Genomic DNA, 17,622 nt, shown 5'->3' with positions numbered 1-17,622 from the left:
AGGTGGATCACCTGAGGTCAGGAGTTTGAGATCAGCCTGACCAACATGGTGAAACCGCATCTCTACTAAATATACAAAAAAATTAGCCAGGCATGGTGGCACATGCCTGTAATCCCAGCTACTCAGGAAGCTGAGGCAGGAGAATTACTTGAACCTGGGAGGCGGAGGTTACAGTGAGCCGAGATTGCACCATTGGGCAACAAGAGCAAAGATCCGCCTAAAAAACTAACAAAGAAAAATGAAGGTTCAATGTCAAACATTTTCACTTAACTTAAAGGGTTGAAATTAGTGCCCAGTTAACCTGTATCCAGAGCTGATTTTTAGCTATAGAAAGCACTATGATTGTGCCAGTGACCCTGTGGAAATACCTCTACCCAGATGGGAATAAGATCACAGGCCTGACCCCAGTGGGTACTCCCTCAGCCACCCTGTACCCTGTTGCACCCCTTTGAAGTCCAGCAACTGAAGGGGTGACATTTGGCAGAGCAGGATGCTGGCTGGACCGTGCACCAACAAAGGGTGCAGGATCTACTCTGATTGGCCTGCCCCCTGCTGATAGTGAAATACTGTGTTTTGAATGTTCATCCCTATCCACGTTAACTTCAGCTAAAGGCACCTCGGTGGATAATCCAAAAACCCACATCTGGCATTTTTTTTTTTTTTTTTTTTTTTTGAGAGCCTTACTCTGTCACCCATTCTGGAGTGCAGTGGCACAATCTTGACTCTCTGCAACCTCTGCCTCCTGGGTTCAAACAATTCTGCCACCTCAGCTTCCCAAGTAGCTGGAATTACAGGCATCTACCACCACACCCGGCTATTTTTCTTGTATTTTTAGTAGAGATGGGGTTTCACTGTGCTGGCTAGGCTGGTCTCAAACTCCTGACCTCGGGTGATCCACCCACCTTGGCCTCCCAAAGTGCTGGGATTACAGACATGGGCCGTTGTGCCTGGCCTTTTTTTTTTTTTTTTTTTTAATCACAGGAATGTGACGTGAATTAAGTGGTCAAATGTAAAACTAATGGGGACACCAAGCCTCAGGAAAAACATCCCATGTTTCTGCTTAGCTCTTTTGTGTTATACTACCTTCCCTTTCTCTTTCTTATACACATAGATTTTCCTTAATTGCAGCCCAAGAGAGACACTGCCCCATTTTGTTTTGTTCTTTTGTCATTGGGACTTTTATTAAAGTGGGTGCCTCAAGTCTTTGGTAACAGTGTTAACAGAACACTGACAATGACTGGATATCAGTCAGTGTTCATCTCCTTCCCAAGCCACTGTCTGAACACTAAGATCCTTTTTTTTTTCTTTTAGTGAAAGGTAAAATACAATTCTGCTCTGTGATTTATACTTCTACCAGATTTGTTTTATCGACCTTTCATTAGTCTCTCAAAGATGATACACTGTTTTTTGTTAAATGTTTGGGCCAGGCCCAGTGACTCATGCCTATAATCCCAGCACTTTGGGAGGCCAAGGCCAGTGGATGACTTGAGGTCATGAGTTTGAGACCAGCCTGGCCAACATAGCAAAACCCTGTGTCTACTAAAAATACAAAAATTAGCCGGGCATCCTGGTGCAGACCTGTAATCCCAGCTACTCAGGAGGCTGAAGCAGGAGAATCACTTGAACCTGGGAGATGGAGGTTGCAGTGAGCCGAGATTACGTCACTGCACTCCAGCCTGGGTGACAAAATGAGACTCCATCATGTTGTCAAAAAAAAAAAAAAAAAGAAATTTGTAGGAGGAATGATTGTTTCCTATTAGAAAAAAAGCCAAATGGAGTAAGAATTTAGAGCATGAATTTCGAATGAGACCTATATTGTAGTTTCAACCTTACCCCTTCCCTGTATGGCCTTAGGCAAGTCACTCTGCCTGTCCAAATCGGTTTCATCATCTGTAAAGTAGGGGTGGTAGTAATAGTTAACTCTGTCTCAAATGTGATAAAAACATTACATGCTTAGAGCAGGGTTCCCTCTACTGGTCCTTGGCCTGTTAAGAATCAGGCTGCACAGCAGGAGGTGAGGGGTAGGCAGGCAAGTGAGCAAGCGAAGCTTCATCTATATTTACAGACACTCACCATTGCTTGCGTTACTGCTTGAGTTCCATTAATCCAGTGGCAGAATTAGATTGTCATAGGAGTGCAAACCCTACTGTGCACTGTTTATGCAAGGGATCTAGGTTGTACACTCCTTATGAGAATCTAATGCCTGATGATCTGTCACTGTCTCCCATCACCCGTAGATGGGACTGTCTAGTTGCAGGAAAAAAAGCTCAGGGCTCCCACTGATTCTATTAATACATTATGGTGAGTTTTATTATTTCATTATATATTACAATGTAATAATAATATGAAGTGCCCAATAAATGTAATGTGCTTGAATCACCCTGAAACCCTACCCACCCCACCAGCCCTGTCCACAGAAAAATTGTCTTCCACAAAACCCGTACCTATTGCCAAAAACATTGTAGACCACTGGCTTAGAGTATTCAATAAATGTTAGCCAAACAGTTAGCAACTGAATTTTCTGACCCTGGCAGACATGCTGCTTGAATATTTGGTGTCTGAATTATTGGAGAGTACCAAGTGACCTTGGAAAAGTCACTTGATCTGAGTTCCAGTAAAACGAAGATAATACATATACCTTCCAGGGTTGTTTTGAGGCTAAAATGAGATAATATGAAAGCATCTGTATGATAATTTGCTCAACAAATAATTATGGAGTGCATTCCATGGGTTATAACAGTGAACAAAATAGACAATGGCCTTGGTATTCATGGCACTTAGGCAGAGCAGGAATAAATACTGATTTTCAATCAGAGAAGGGGGAAAAGTGCCACATCATGCAAGTTACAAAATTAGAATGCAGTTCTCGCTCTGATGAAGAGAGCAGGTTTTACTCTCCACAAAATTAATGAAGCTTTCTAGTCACTAGGAGTTACAAGATTATGTCACTAGTACTGAGATAACTGGTAGTGGTTGATGACTCGCTATTTATAAACCCGGAGTATGAACTTAACACTGCCTTTCTGGAGCATGGGCCTGATAATTGCCAGAATGTGCTGTCTGCCTGTGGTTACCCATTCTGCTGACTCTGGTGGGAGCACGTGTTAAAAGAATTCTGGAATGTATCTCGAGTGATCAGAGCCCTGGGTGGTAAACCAAAGGCTCTGGGGCACAGGTGTTTTTTGGGTTTTTTGTTTGTTTGTTTTTTCTTTTTAATCCCAGTTGAAGGTCATGTCTGCAAGAGGTATGGGAAATGAACAGATGGTTTTATACATACTATCAAATAAAAGTTAGCTTTTCTGGACCATGTTTTATGGTGTTGATATTTCAAGGTTCAAAAGTGCCCCTGGGAAGCTGTTGCCTCACCTGGATTAGAAATGTAATAGATGAGGGGATACTTTTGAAAGATAAAGGGGGAGATAGCAAGAGTAGACCAGGACAGCCTTCACACCCTGATGTAGTTCTCATACCTGTGAGGGGAGAAAGGGAGAAGGAAGGAGGGGCTGGGTGGGAAAAGCCTCAGATTGCAGCACAGTTCTGAGAAAGCCACTGACAGGCCCATGGTGTCCCCAGGCAAAAGTTGCCCAAGAGAAGAATCCCTTGCAGGGCAGGGATGGACCAATACTATACCAGTGCTAGGTCAGCAGCTGTGGAAAGGGCGGGGACCTGGACAGAGAGTGTGACCTTAACCTGAAGACAGTAGTGGGTCAAAGGGGCCAGGCTCTACAACTGGCCATCACACTGAAGGAGAGCTAAACAACATACTGAGTGCTGCAGACCCCAGTTTGAATACCATTTTTGGGAACTGTGGCATATGAAGGTAGATTCTTAGGAATCCAATGTGCAGAAATACCCACATCTAGATATTCATTCAGTACTGATCACCTACATGCCAGGTACTGGGGATGCAACCCTGAGCATGATAGAAGGGTCCTGCCTCGTGCAGTATATAGTCTGCAAGGGCAGGCGCAGGGCACCGTGGAAGAGGCCAGCAGGTGTATCCTATTCTACACAAGGTGGTCATCACATTCCTCTTAGGAGGCCAGGTAACCTGAGCTCTGCAGACGTTAGGAAAGCAAGGACAGAGGCCTTGAGGCAGGAAAGAGGGCCCAAGTGCCAGAATGAAGGGAACACTCCAGGGGACCAGATGGCATGAGATGAGATTTAGAGCAGAGCAGGAGCCAAATGCAGCAAGGCTTTGTCAGTTATGGCGAGGCTTTTAGACTCTATTTTAAATGCGATGGGAAGGGCGGAAAATGTCCTGAGCAAGGGAGCAGCGTGGTCAGATTTACATTCGTGAAGATCACTCTCCCTGCTGTGCAAGGATCATTTGGAAGGTGGCGAGTGTGTGCGGTGGTGGGAGACAGATGAGGAGTAATCTGTAATAACAGTAATCCAAGTGGAAGATGGAGACTTGGACCTGCTGATGGCGTCTGTGTATGGGATGAAAGAAAAAGAGGAATCAAAGATGCCTCTCAGGTCTGTGGCTTAATCAGCTGGTAAGGCCATATACTGAGATGATAGAGAACCTGGGAGAAGGAACAGATTTGAGAGGAATGTGCTAGGAAATTAAGAACTCAGTTTTGAATATAAGTTTGGGATGCCCATTAGACAAGTGGCAGTGTCAGTTACATTGTACTTGAAACACATATGTCCAGAGGCATATACGATTCTGAGAGGGAGGTTGGGCTGGAGATAATAAATTCTAGAGTTGTCAACGCGTAGAAAGTATTTAAAGCTTTAGGATTGAGTGTGATCACTTGGGAAAGGATTATAGATAGAAAACTGAGGGCCCAAGACCAAGCCCTGAGGAGCCCCTACATTCAGAAGTTAAGTAGAGGAATAGGAGGCAAGAAAGGAGAGAAGCAGCAGGGGAAGGTTGTTTCTAGAGGAGCACTCAGTTAAATGACCCCAAGAGGAGGGCAAGCCAGATGAGAGAAAAGTCTCAGTAACCTGAGGGCATAGTGGGGACCTGAGAGCATTTGCAAATGACTGGGGAGGATGCATGCCAGATTAGCGCATTAGAGAAGGAATGGGAGATGGGAAGGTAGAAACAGCATGTATAGACCTCTCTTTTCAAAAGTTTTGTTGTGAAAGGCAACTGAGAGATGATTAATTGCTGGAGGCAGAAGTGATCACTGGAAGGGAATCCTAAGTTTTCATTTATTTGTTCGTTCATTTGTTTAAGAAAGAAGTTGTTATAAAAAGAACATTAGGACTAATAACTTTCATCCCACTTTGCTAGGATTAGACTCTCAAACAAAAAGGAAGAACAAAAGCTATTCCCAGCCACGGGAGTGGAGAAGCCCGGATCAGCAGGGCCTTCTCAGTCAGGACATTGAGTGACTGGGAGACAGATTTTCCATCAGCACATGGAAACCCTTGGAAGTTGGACCTGGGTGGTGTCACTTAGATGTCTTCTGACCTAGATTGGAGGTAATGAATCCAAAGTTCCTATAAGAATGCTGAATGATAACCTGACCTAAACAAGGCCAGCCTTTGAGGAGTTCAATAAGAGAACCATTACAGTAGGAGGAAGAGGACTTCTCCCTCCTCAGTCAATGATGGCCACAGCTACAGGGAAGACAAGGTCAGCAGTTAGGCCTCAGGGACATTAAGACCAACACTGGAACAAGTAACAATGTCTGTTTCTGGGTTACAGCCTCACCATTTACTGCCAATTAAGGCATCCTGACTGTGGGGCAGAAAGGCTTACTGGGTATTAGGAGCACAAAATGTCAGGAGCCAAAAATAAACTATTGTCATTTCTTTTGTAAGGGTTTCCCAAACTCTTGATTGCCTCTTGCAAGCAGATGACCTGGGAGCAAATGTTATGGCAAAATGATGGACTCCTAGCAAGGGCTGAAGCATGCCCTGTGAAGACTGTGGAAACAATATATGCTTGTCAGAGATTCGGTAACCTCACCAAGAAGACCTTAAACTGCAGTTTAAGAGGGTGGAAAAATTACTCCAGTGAAACTATAAGCCCTGTTATTGGTAAGAAAACGTGTGACACAGAGTAATTGGCGAATCTCTTAATTTGCATGCAAAAATAACAGGAGGAAAAAGTAAGGAATGTTATATCTGATTTCAAGTGTGAATATGAAGCAAAGGAACTTGAGATGTTAACACCTGGAAGAAATCAAGATTTCCTGGATACCGTGAAACACAGGGCTCAGGACTGTGTACAGCAGTGCTGGCACCCCTCCCATTACCTCTGTTCCCAAGCAATTTAGAACCTTAAGGAGGTTCTAAACCTCCTTAAGGTTCTAAATTGGAATATGGAATATGGAAGCCCTGAGAGAAAGGATAGCAGAGAAGCAGTATATGTGCAAAATATCTGAAAGTGCACAGAAAGCCAGAAGCCTGCATGAAGAAGTGGGATGGAGAATATTTGTATGGAGATGAAAAGAGAGAGACTCAAGTGATTCTACCATGGGAACAGTTTAAAACCAGGGACCACAAGCCACTACCATCCATGGGCCATGTTTCCTAACCCCAGTTTCAAACTGAGAGAGGCAAGATGTAGTAAAAATGTTTTTCAGCTCTCTAGGCCTTTACTAGAATGTTCAGTCTGCTGAGTGCATTTGGTAAATGATTGACTTGACAACTTCATATCTAAGAAAATGAATGAAAAAAAATGAGGGTCTACTATCTAATTCTCACCAAGAAGGAAAATTATATCATTGTAGAGTTTACAATTACATGTAAAAGAGGTATTGTGACTAGTAAAAAAGTGGTGTGAAAACTCAAAACAGAGCAAAAGCTATACCCAGGTTCTAGCAGGGTAATCAGGCAACTCACTCCAAGGTAGAATGGAGTCAGGCACTGGGGTCCAGGAGACTTAACTTTAATGAGATTGATAGTGAAAAGTTCAGAAAATTATAGTTACGATTCTATGGCCAGAAACTAGAAGGGAATATGGTGCAAGAGGAATGGAACCCTAAAGAACAGTTCTGTCACACAATCACATGTAATTGTTATGAGAAAGAAGTAGCTCAGGTACCTCATTGAGTTCTCCAACAGACAAGAGGCCCTCGCAGGGTACCTGAACAGCACAAACTGCTGGGAATTGGCTGGAAGGCCAACTCCTGAAAAACTGAGGCTTTCAAATGAGTACTGGTCAATATAAAGAGAAATTATGTTTGGAGATCAAAAATTTTAAAAGGAGTAATGTAAAGACAGCTGACAAGAAATGAACAAAATAATGCGTTTGGGAGGGATTGGTAAAGAAAGACCTCAGAAATGCTGGGAACCTCAGAAAACACAGCTTTGTCAGCATCTGTTTTTCTGACCCAGGATAAGATCTTCCTTTTAGATCTGCTGGTCAAGGGACAGAGCTGAACTGTAAGCCAGTCCTGGTCTGTGAGGTTCTTGCCATTCATGCCTAAGACTGGAAAGCTTTACTTTGAATATACTAAATCTTGCTCAAGGTGTAGTCTCCCATGCTTCTCAAGGCTGTGTGTCCCATTGGGTGAGGCTGTGGTCTTCAGAGTGGGACAGCAGCATTAGAACTGCTTGGCCTGCCTGCCTGTTACAAATGCAGGTGCTGGTACCCCTCCCATTACCTCAGTTTCCAAGCAATTTAGAACCTTAAGGAGGACAGCAAGGGAGCTTCAGAAATCAGTGTTTTCAATACATTCCTCAAGTGATGCTATCCAAAATCAGACTTTCAGAACCACTGAGCTAAGTTAGCCAACACCTCTTGTTGCTCAGAACTTCCATCAGTATATGGACTTACAGCCTGAAAATCCCTTTTTATCAAAGCTTTGCTGCATCCTAACTCATGGGACAACAGACAAGATTGCCTATGGAAATCAGGCCTTTAAAAAAAAAGGTTATACTTTTCTAATGGTTAGATTTGCAGTAATTCTCAACTCTGCATATTAGAATCTCCTGGAGAACTTTTAAAAACACACATGCCCATGCCCCACCCCAGACCAATTAAATCAGGAACTCTGGAATGGGGATCGGGCATGATCGTTTGCTTGTTTGTTTTTGTCTTGTTTTAAGCTTTCCAGGTGGTTCTGATGTGTGGCCAGGGTTGAGAACTACTGCTGTTGAAACTTCAGAGAAGCGTAACACTTTTAAAAGGTTCTATTCCATGTGATACCTCTTATCCTTTCACATCAACAAATAACCTCTACTTTCCATTTCTTCTTCATGAAAGATAGTGTTCTCATTTCTCAAAATTAGAAGGGATAAAACAGACATGGCTAAAAGAGAACACAATATAGTAGCTATACAAAATATGTCTCTCAGCCCTAAAAATTTGCTTTTGGGGCACTGAAAAGATATGCAGATAAAATTGCATAACCCTAAGTTCTTAAAGCTTATGGTAAATGAGAGTGGCCAAAAGACAGGAATCAAGGAAATGTCAACCCAGTTGTCCAAAAGGTGACTCATGGGCAATACCAGCTAATAAAATTGAAGCTGTTTCCTGGGAAAAATTATAGAATGTTTAATTAAAAAGATAATTTGTGAGACTAAAAAGAAATCAGGAAAAGTAGACTATTCCTGTTTGGGTTCATTGAGGGGTGCTGGCAATGGAGTTTAACCCTACATCTGACAAAATCACTCCACAATCAGTGGAGAAATGTAGAATTTACAGCTGCTTGAGCAACCACATCCAAACCTTATTGATAATGGAATGATGTTTAACCTGGAGAGAGATCTCTAGTTTCTTGTTCTGATATTCTTTGAAACCTATAGTTGTGAACCTCTTTATTCTGGAGTGAATTCTAATGTAAAGAATTTTGTCCAAAGTGATGTTATACTCCAGCTCAGATATGTACATATACAAACACACAGGGGACTTCAAAAAGTTTGTAGAAAAATGGAAATAAAAGATAAAAATACAAAATAAAACTTGATTTCTCAACATAAGCTCCATCAAGTTCAAGACACTCTGGTGAGCAATGATACTAACCATCATTTATTCCATCTCTAAAGAACTGAGGGACCTGGGAATTTAACCATGTCAGTGCAACCTTTTTTTTTTGCATTATTACTGAAGAAAAATGGGCGCCCTTTAAAGATTTGTTAAGAAATAAAAAGAAGTCAGAAGGAGCCGAATCAGGACTGTAAGGTGGGCCTAACATGAAAACTCTCATAAAATTGCTCTTGTTTGTTGAGAGGAATGAACAGAAGCATTGTCGTGGAGGAGGATTCTCAGGTGAAGGTTTCCTGGGTGTTTTTCTGCTAAGTCTTTGGCTAATGTTTTCAAAACACTCTCATAATAAGCAGATGTTATCATTCGTTGGCCCTACGGAAAATAAACAAGCAAAATGCCTTGATCACTCCAAAAAACTGTTGCCATGACCTTTGCTCTTGACTAGTATACTTTTACTTTGACTGGAGCACTTACGCCTCTTGGTAGCCATTTCTTTGATTGTGCTTTGTCTTCAGGAGTGTGCTGGTAAAGCCATATTTCATCTCTTGTTACTTCAAAGAAATGCTTCAGGATCTTAATGTTACTTGTTTCCAATTTTCATTGAAAGCTCTGTTTTTGCCTGCAGATGCTTCTGGGAGCAATGGTTTTGGCATACATTGAGTGGAAAGTTTGCTCAACTTTGATTTTTTCAGTCAGAGTTGTGTAAGCTGAATCAGTTAAGTTGTCTGTGGTGTTGACTATTGTTTCTGTTGTTAATTATCAGTCCTTTTTAATTAGGGCATGAACAAGATGAATTTTTTTCCTCACAAATTGATATGGATGGCTTGACACTATGGGTTTCATCTTCAACATCATCTCATCCCTTCTTAAAACGAGTTACCCATTTGTAAACTGCTGATTTCTTTGGGATATTATACTCCTAAAGTTTTCATAAAGCATCAGTGATTTCACTGTTCTTTCACTCAAGTGTCACCATAAATTTGACATCTTTGTTCTTGCTTCAGTTTTAGCAAAATTCGTGTTCCTCTCATAGGGGCTGTTTTCAAGCTGATGTCTTACCCTTCCGAGAGCCTCAACCTAGATTCTATTCAGACATGTTATAACAAGGTAGTATGAGTTTATTGGCAAAAAAAAAAAAAAAAAAAAAATTGAAATACATGCATAATATACATTTTCCATGAACTTTTGAAAACTTCTTGAGATATACACACAAGCCCAACATAGATTCTTCCACATTACTCTTTTCTAAAACCTCTTCATCCCCATAATTCCATAAAATAATATATAACAGACTTGGCTTTGGCTTATTGGACTCTTAGTCCAAGTTAGTTGTTTTGCAGCTTTAACTTTGGTGACTCATTTGTGCTCAGTTCTGATTCAGACAATGGAAAACTATTTTAGCAAGAGCTGAACTGATTTTTATTCCCCTGTTGATGTCCAAAGCTCAGCCCACTGTCGTGCACTGTGCATTCACATTCTCTGTTTCGCAAGCTTTGCTGGCCAGGTTCACCAATGAACGTTAAATTGACCAAACATGTACTAAGTGCATTCTGCAGACATAACGGAAGACTAAATTTTGGAGATCTTTGCTTTCCGAACAATGCCCTGAAAAAAAAAAAAAATTTTTTTTTACTGCTACTAAGTAGCCCAGTTTTCCAATCACATGAATTTTCTGAAATATTTTTGGAGAGAACCAGATTTATTGAAGAGCTGGTTTTTTGGTTTTTTTTTTTTACCCCAGATATAGACAAAGTTAAATTTATTCTCTGAGTATAAATCCTCAGAGTAAGAAGGTAAGATTTAGTCAATAAGATATATTTGTTGGACTATGGGTTCAGCTGTATGCAACAGAGATCTAAAGTTTCAATGGCTTAAGCAACATTGAGGTTTATTTATCTTCCATGACAGTGTGAGAGTTTGCAGCTAAAGACGAGTATGGCGGGTCCATGGTGTCAAGGACCCCCAGGTATCTCCCATCTTATTGCTTATTATCTCTGGGGGATGGCCCTCATCTGCATGGTCCAGGCAGGAAAGAGTAGGATGGCAATAACGCCACCCCACAGGCTGCACCCAGCACTTCCCCTTACACACACACACACACACACCAGCTGCAGGGAAGGCTGGAAAATGTCTTTATTTTGTACAATCAGTAAAAACTGAGATTCTATCAAGAGAGGAGGAGGACAGACATTGGAGAAAAACAAGTAGACTTTCCAACATATTCCTGAAAAAATTTAAATTTCAGAAGGGGCTGTAGGTTGGCCAGGCAGGGAAGAATCAACTGTTTCACCCAAAGAATGACTTCGAGCTTCAAGTATCTAAGCCACCATCCAAAAGGCTGGTGCTCTTCCAGGTTTTTCTTTAGAGGGCATCTGTCAGGCTGGGGAGAACACTTCTCTAGGTGGCCTTGAGTCAGTGTTATTGACCCACTCAATCAGAGCTACCCTGCAGCCTCGTTAGCACATCACAAGAACCCAGAGTGGAATTCTGGGATGGAAGAGCTGGACAGAAAGTGGAGGGAGGTCATCCCAGCGGCAAAGCTAATTAAAAGGAGAAACCTGTTTTCCACATGCACCTCCTCAGTATGCACACATGCTGCTTTCTTGTCATTACATGCCTCACTTGTCACCAAAGCATTTTCAATCAATTCCTGGGTGTTGTTCTTGTATCTTTAGATTTAGCACATTCTTTCTTTAGTGCTCCTCCCTTTTATTCCTCCAGCTGCTTAGAACAATTTTCTTCAGCATTTAAACAAACCCACATACATTCCCCTCCCCCCACTTTTCTTTTTTAAACACAGCAAATGCTGCTTTCTTTTAACCAAAATAAAAGAGCCATAGATAATTCCATCTTTTAGGTCCACATGGCAGATCTCAAGTCAAGCATTCATTTTCTACCTGTGTAGAACTTTAATTAGCTTAAGTGAGAGGTCTGCGCCAAGAAACAGGCACCACATCACAGTTGGAATCTGCAGAGCCGATTTTTTTTTTCTCTCAGTAATGCTCTTTCAAACTGAATCCCGCTTGCAGTTTTGATACCGAAAACATGTGTGTTAAAACAGCTACGAGTCGTTTCCGGGTCATTCGCATTAACCATGAGCTTTCCTGACAGTCTTGACCCGTAACAGCAGACCTCTGTGTTTGAAGTGGTGTATGATTTACAAAGGATTGCACACGCATTGTCTCATGTCAGCTGCACACTTAGCCTGCCAGGAAATAACATCGCCCCCATTTTGGTGATGAAAAAATTGAGGCCTGGAATGGTTAAGTGGCAGAGAGTGAACTGAAACTGAGACCAGTCTGTCTGTGTTGCTAATGTAAGATGTTAAAGAACTTTACGGTTAAAAGAGAATGAGTATCTATTTTTAACAATGTGCTAAATGTTCTTTTCTTCTTTCCATGGTCCAAGATTGTCCTAAACTTTGATTTGATATAATTATTTTCCACAATCCTCTAAGTCAGGCTTTGAAATTCTTCTCTGCCTCTGGGTCTTGGTTTGCTTTGAGGTAAGGATCGCCAGCATGGATCTTTCTTATATAATCTCTAGGTCTTATATTTTAGTTTCCTACCTGAAAATTTTTGATGCCACTTTAAATCTATGACAGTAAAGGAAAACAGTTTCTCATATATGCTATTTAAGAGTTAGATATTTAAGATTAAAGAAACTGTATATAAATATCACTTATCCAGAGTCTTCTGAATATTTCATTTCTCATGGAAACGCTGGATGTTTTTAAGCAACATTATCCATTATAAAACAATTCAAAAAGGGGGAAAAATATCCCACCAAGATAACAAAAACTGTGGGATTTTTTTTTTATATGAAGTAGCCAATTTTCACAAAAAGTGCTATTAGCAGTTTATAACACTGTTAGAAATGTATTTTATATTAAAAATCGCTAAAAGGGTCGGGCGCGGTGGCTCAAGCCTGTAATCCCAGCACTTTGGGAGGCCGAGACGGGCGGATCACGAGGTCAGGAGATCGAGACCATCCTGGCTAACATGGTGAAACCCCGTCTCTACTAAAAATACAAAAAATTAGCCGGGCGACATGGCAGGCGCCTGTAGTCCCAGCTGCTTGGGAGGCTGAGGCAGGAGAATGGCGTAAAACCCAGGAGGCGGAGCTTGCAGTGAGCTGAGACCCGGCCACTGCACTCCAGCCAAATGATTCGCTAAAAGCAGAATCATTGTTTTTTTTTTTTTTTTTTTTTTTTTTTGAGACGGAGTCTCACTCTGTCGCCCAGGCTGGAGTGCAGTGGCCGGATCTCAGCTCACTGCAAGCTCCACCTCCCGGGTTCACGCCATTCTCCTGCCTCAGCCTCCCGAGTAGCTGGGACTACAGGCGCCCGCCACCTCGCCCGGCTAGTTTTTTTGTATTTTTTAGTAGAGATGGGGTTTCACAGTGTTAGCCAGGATGGTCTCGATCTCCTGACCTCGTGATCCACCCGTCTCGGCCTCCCAAAGTGCTGGGATTACAGGCTTGAGCCACCACGCCCGGCCACAATCATTGTTTTAAAGATGCTTTAGAATGGGAAGAAATGTTCAATCTTTTTAACATGTATTGGCATGTATAGGGTGTACTCTTTTAAAGAAAAATTTCAAGTATTATAAAATCCAAGAAACTTTAAAACTGTGTCATTTATAATGTAAAATTAATGCAGCTGAGATTCAATGGTTGACTCATAGCTCCCACATTCATCTTCAGTTCTCTTTAGCTCATATGGTTTTCTTTAAAAATTAGTGATATCAGCTAAATGGAACTATTTTCCACTCCTACCCACAGAGAAAAGTGCTTTTGTGAACATGTCAGCTCTGTTCCATCATTACATGCCATCATGCAGTGCAATAGAAGCAGGCTGACTGTGCATACTTGATAACCAATATTAGTACAGATTCAAGAGCAAAATCCAAAGAAAATAATACTGTATTTCCATCTATTTATTTTATGCACATAAGCCACCCTTTTAGAACGAAGGAATTTATATCTAGACAAGATCTTGGAAGTCTTCCAATCTAGCCTCTTTATTTTGTACATATGGAAACTGAGGCACAAAGAGGTTCAGCAACTTCCCCAAGGTCACACAGCTGATAGAGGTAGGCTGGGGCTAGAACCCAGGTCTGTGTGACTCCAAAGTCTGTGCTCCTCCCACTACACTGCTTCACAGATAGGAGCTGATCTGCCTCAAATCCTCTGCCCCTTGGCCTTTCCACAACTCTGCCCTTGCTGCCATCTAACAGTGCCTTCCACTGGTGCCATGCTAAAGCTCCTTAGGAGGCAGCTTAAGATTGTTCTGTAAAAGGTCTACAGATGTAGGACGCTAGCTATCTGTTCTCTCCAGAAATCTTTTCAACTCTATTCTGCAAATAACTTAGGCTTTCCCAGACTAAGCAGTTCCTTCTCTCCTTCTTGCAGTTTGCTCTCCAGTTACCTTCTTCTGGACACATTCATTTCCAGTGCCCCTTCTATTAAAATGGGCCCCACTAGAATCTCTGTTACTGGGCGTGGTGGCTCACACTTATAATCCCAGCACTTTGGGAGGCTGAGGTGGGTGGATCACCTGAGGTGGGGAGTTCAAGACCAGCCTGACCACCATGGAGAAACCACGTCTCTACTAAAAATACAAAATTAGGGCCGGGAGCGGTGGCTCAAGCCTGTAATCCCAGCACTTTGGGAGGCCGAGGCGGGCAGATCACAAGGTCAGGAGATCAAGACCATCGTGGCTAACACGGTGAAACCCCGTCTTTACTAAAAATACAAAAAATTAGCTGGACATGGTGGTGGGCACCTATAGTCCCAGCTACTTGGGAGGCTGAGGCAGGAGAATGGCGTGAACCCGGGGGCGGAGCTTACAGTGAGCCAAAATCGCACCACTGCACTCCAGCCTGGGAGACAGCGAGACTGTCTCAAAAAAAAAAAAAAATACAAAATTAGGCAGACGTGGTGGCGCATGCCTGTAATCCCAACTACTTGGGAGGCTAAGGCAGGAGAATCGCTTGAACCCGGGAGGCTGAGGTTGCGGTGAGCCAAGATCGCTTCATTGCACTCTAGCCTGGACAAGAGCAAAACTCCATCTCAAAAAAAAAAGCAATTGGCCCCACTCAAAATGGTACTCTTCCAAGTTGCTTTTCATCCTCGTATTCCCCACAGCCATTCATCCCACTGCTGTACCTCCTGTCTCCGAGTCCTCTTTGCCTTGCTTCCTTCCCTTTCAACCCACAGCATCGGAGCAGTTTCTCCCCCAGCTGATCCTCTTTCCACTTCCAGTGCTCAATATTTTTTACCTTGCCTGTGGAAATGGTCTCTTTTTTTTTTTTTTCTTTTTTTTTTTTTTTTGAGACGGAGTCTCTCTCTGTCTTCAGGCTGGAGTGAAGTGGCCGGATCTCAGCTCACTGCAAGCTCCGCGTCCCGTCATTCTCCTGCCTCAGCCTCCCGAGTAGCTGGGATTACAGTCGCCCGCCACCTCGCCCGGCTAGTTTTTTTGTGTGTGTTTTTTAGTAGAGACGGGGTTTCACAGTGTTAGCCAGGATGGTCTCGATCTCCTGACCTCGTGATCCACCTGTCTCGGCCTCCCAAAGTGCTGGGATTACAGGCTTGAGCCAGCGCGCCTGGCCGGAAATGGTCTCTTAACTGGTTTCCTTAAGTCCCTCCAGAAAAGCTTTTCTAAACTCCAACAACTGTGCAAGGTCTAATTGCCATTGGTTTATCACCCACTGGACCCAGAAGCATCATCCTGGATTCTGCTTCTGCATACCCCTGTCAGCTCTGTGTCTTTAGGGACATCACTTAAACCTTCTGCTTCACTTTCTCCACTTATAAATTGAAGATAATGAACAAGAACATCAATCTCTAAAATGATAAAGTCCAAGTCTGTGTGTGTGTGTCTCCCCACTCCAGTTTGTCCAACAGACTGCTTCCAAAGATCTTCCTAAAACACTGACCATCTTTTTTTGTTGTTGTTGGCTGCAAAATCTTTCATTTCTTCATCCCTTCACATAACTTCCAATCTTCTTGGCCTGACACGAAGGACCTACTACAGATTGACACTGAAATATCTTTCCTACCTTATCATTCCTTGTGCTTCTCCACAAGCCCACTCTCGTGCCAAACTCAGCTGTTCCCATTCATCATACATGTGCTAACCTTTCCTGTCTCTTTTACTCTGCAGCACCAAGTGCTTTCTACTTTGTAGTCTAGAAGGAACACGTCACCTTTGTAAGCTGCTTGAAAGCAGGGGCCACACCTTCATCCTTGTTTTCCAAACAACACCAAGCACTTAGTAGACACCCAATAAATAGTTGCTGAATGAATGTATTCAGCCTGGAATTGCACTAGGATTTTTTGGCCAACACATCGTATTCTTGACTGATACTGGACTTCCAATCAAATAAAATCCTTAAGCCTTTTTCGTAGTCTTTAATTAAACTACTTCTCTTCCATTATTTCCCTTTGCTTACTTTTGAACTGATATTCGGAACTTTTCTGTTAATGTTTAATTTTTATCCATTATTCTTGTCTGTACAGATCTTTTTGATTTTTGACTCTCTTATCTAGTTTTTTATGGGGTTTTTTGGTTTGTTTTTGTTTTTTGTTTGTTGTTTTTTTGGCTTCCCATTGTGTTATCCACAGGCACAATGGGTATATTGACTGTCGTTCATTGATACGAATGTTGAACAGGAGAAAAACCAGTAGCTTGCCAACTTGGCACCTCATTCTCTAGCTTGACAGTAATATCTTATCTAGTAGTTTTTAGATATGGTTATTTAATCAAATATCACTAGCCCCTAATTTTGTTATAATTCATTCATGTATACAGACAATGAAGAATCCTCTTCATTCAACACATTTATTGGGAACCAATCATTATCCAAGGCAATATGCTAGGCATTGCATAATACAAAGCCATTAAGATTTTACCCCTGTCCTCTTTGGCCTGCAAAGAGCAGGTAACACTCATGTACTTGTGCACAGACAAATGTAGTACCAGGTAAATTGTGAGGCCAAACACAAGAGGCAGGTCAAAGGGCTTTGGATTCAGAGGATGGAGAGGCTCTTTCTAGGCTGGTGAAATCTTTGCAGAATGAGTAGGCTCGTAAGTGGAGGTGAGGTACAGGCTAAGCTGCTGTAAGAAAGAGTCCAAAATGCAAAGGATTTACCACAATGCAGTTAATTTTTCTCACAACGGTCGAGGTAGGCAGGTGGTCCAAGTCCAGTTATCAGCCCTCCTCAACACAAGGCTTCCACTTGTGAGCTCAGGATGACCACTTCAGTTCTCATCATCTCCCAGGCGGAAAAACAGGAGAAAGAGAACTAGACGTACCACCTAGTCATTTTAAGGACATAGCCAGGCCAGGTGCAGTGACTCACATCTGTAATCCCAACACTTTGGGAGGTTGAGGCTGGAGGATAGCCTGAAGCCAGGAGTTTGAGACCAGCGTGGACAAGAAAGCGAGACCCTGTCTCTACAAAAAAATTAAAAATTAACCATGTGTGGTGGTGTGCACCTATAGTCCCAGCTACTTGGGAGGCTGAGGTGGGAGGATCACTTGAGCACAGAAGTTGGAGGATACAGTGAGCCATGATTGCACCACTGCACTCCAGCCTGGGCAACATAGTGAGACCCCATCTCTTTAAAAACAACAAAAAAATATAGCCAGAAAGTTGCTTACATGTCTTCTATTCCTATAACATCTGCCTGAGCTTAGTCACATGGCCGCACCCAGCAGAAATGC

At 42.4% G+C, this 17,622-nt stretch overlaps 1 long non-coding RNA gene across 1 annotated transcript; it reads left to right on the top strand.

Moving 5' to 3' along the window:
- The first annotated feature begins 959 nt into the window (after positions 1 to 959).
- LOC117079625 lies at positions 960 to 10,041 on the top strand. The gene is made up of 2 exons (XR_004435517.1): positions 960 to 5,436; positions 5,779 to 10,041. It is a non-coding gene; the product is annotated as an uncharacterized LOC117079625 (long non-coding RNA).
- The last annotated feature ends 7,581 nt before the right edge of the window (positions 10,042 to 17,622 follow it).

Source organism: Trachypithecus francoisi, unplaced genomic scaffold (genome assembly GCF_009764315.1).
Source record: "Trachypithecus francoisi isolate TF-2019V2 unplaced genomic scaffold, Tfra_2.0 Lachesis_group7, whole genome shotgun sequence".
Lineage (NCBI taxonomy): Eukaryota > Metazoa > Chordata > Mammalia > Primates > Cercopithecidae > Trachypithecus > Trachypithecus francoisi.
This window is presented reverse-complemented; position numbering and strand designations above follow the sequence as displayed.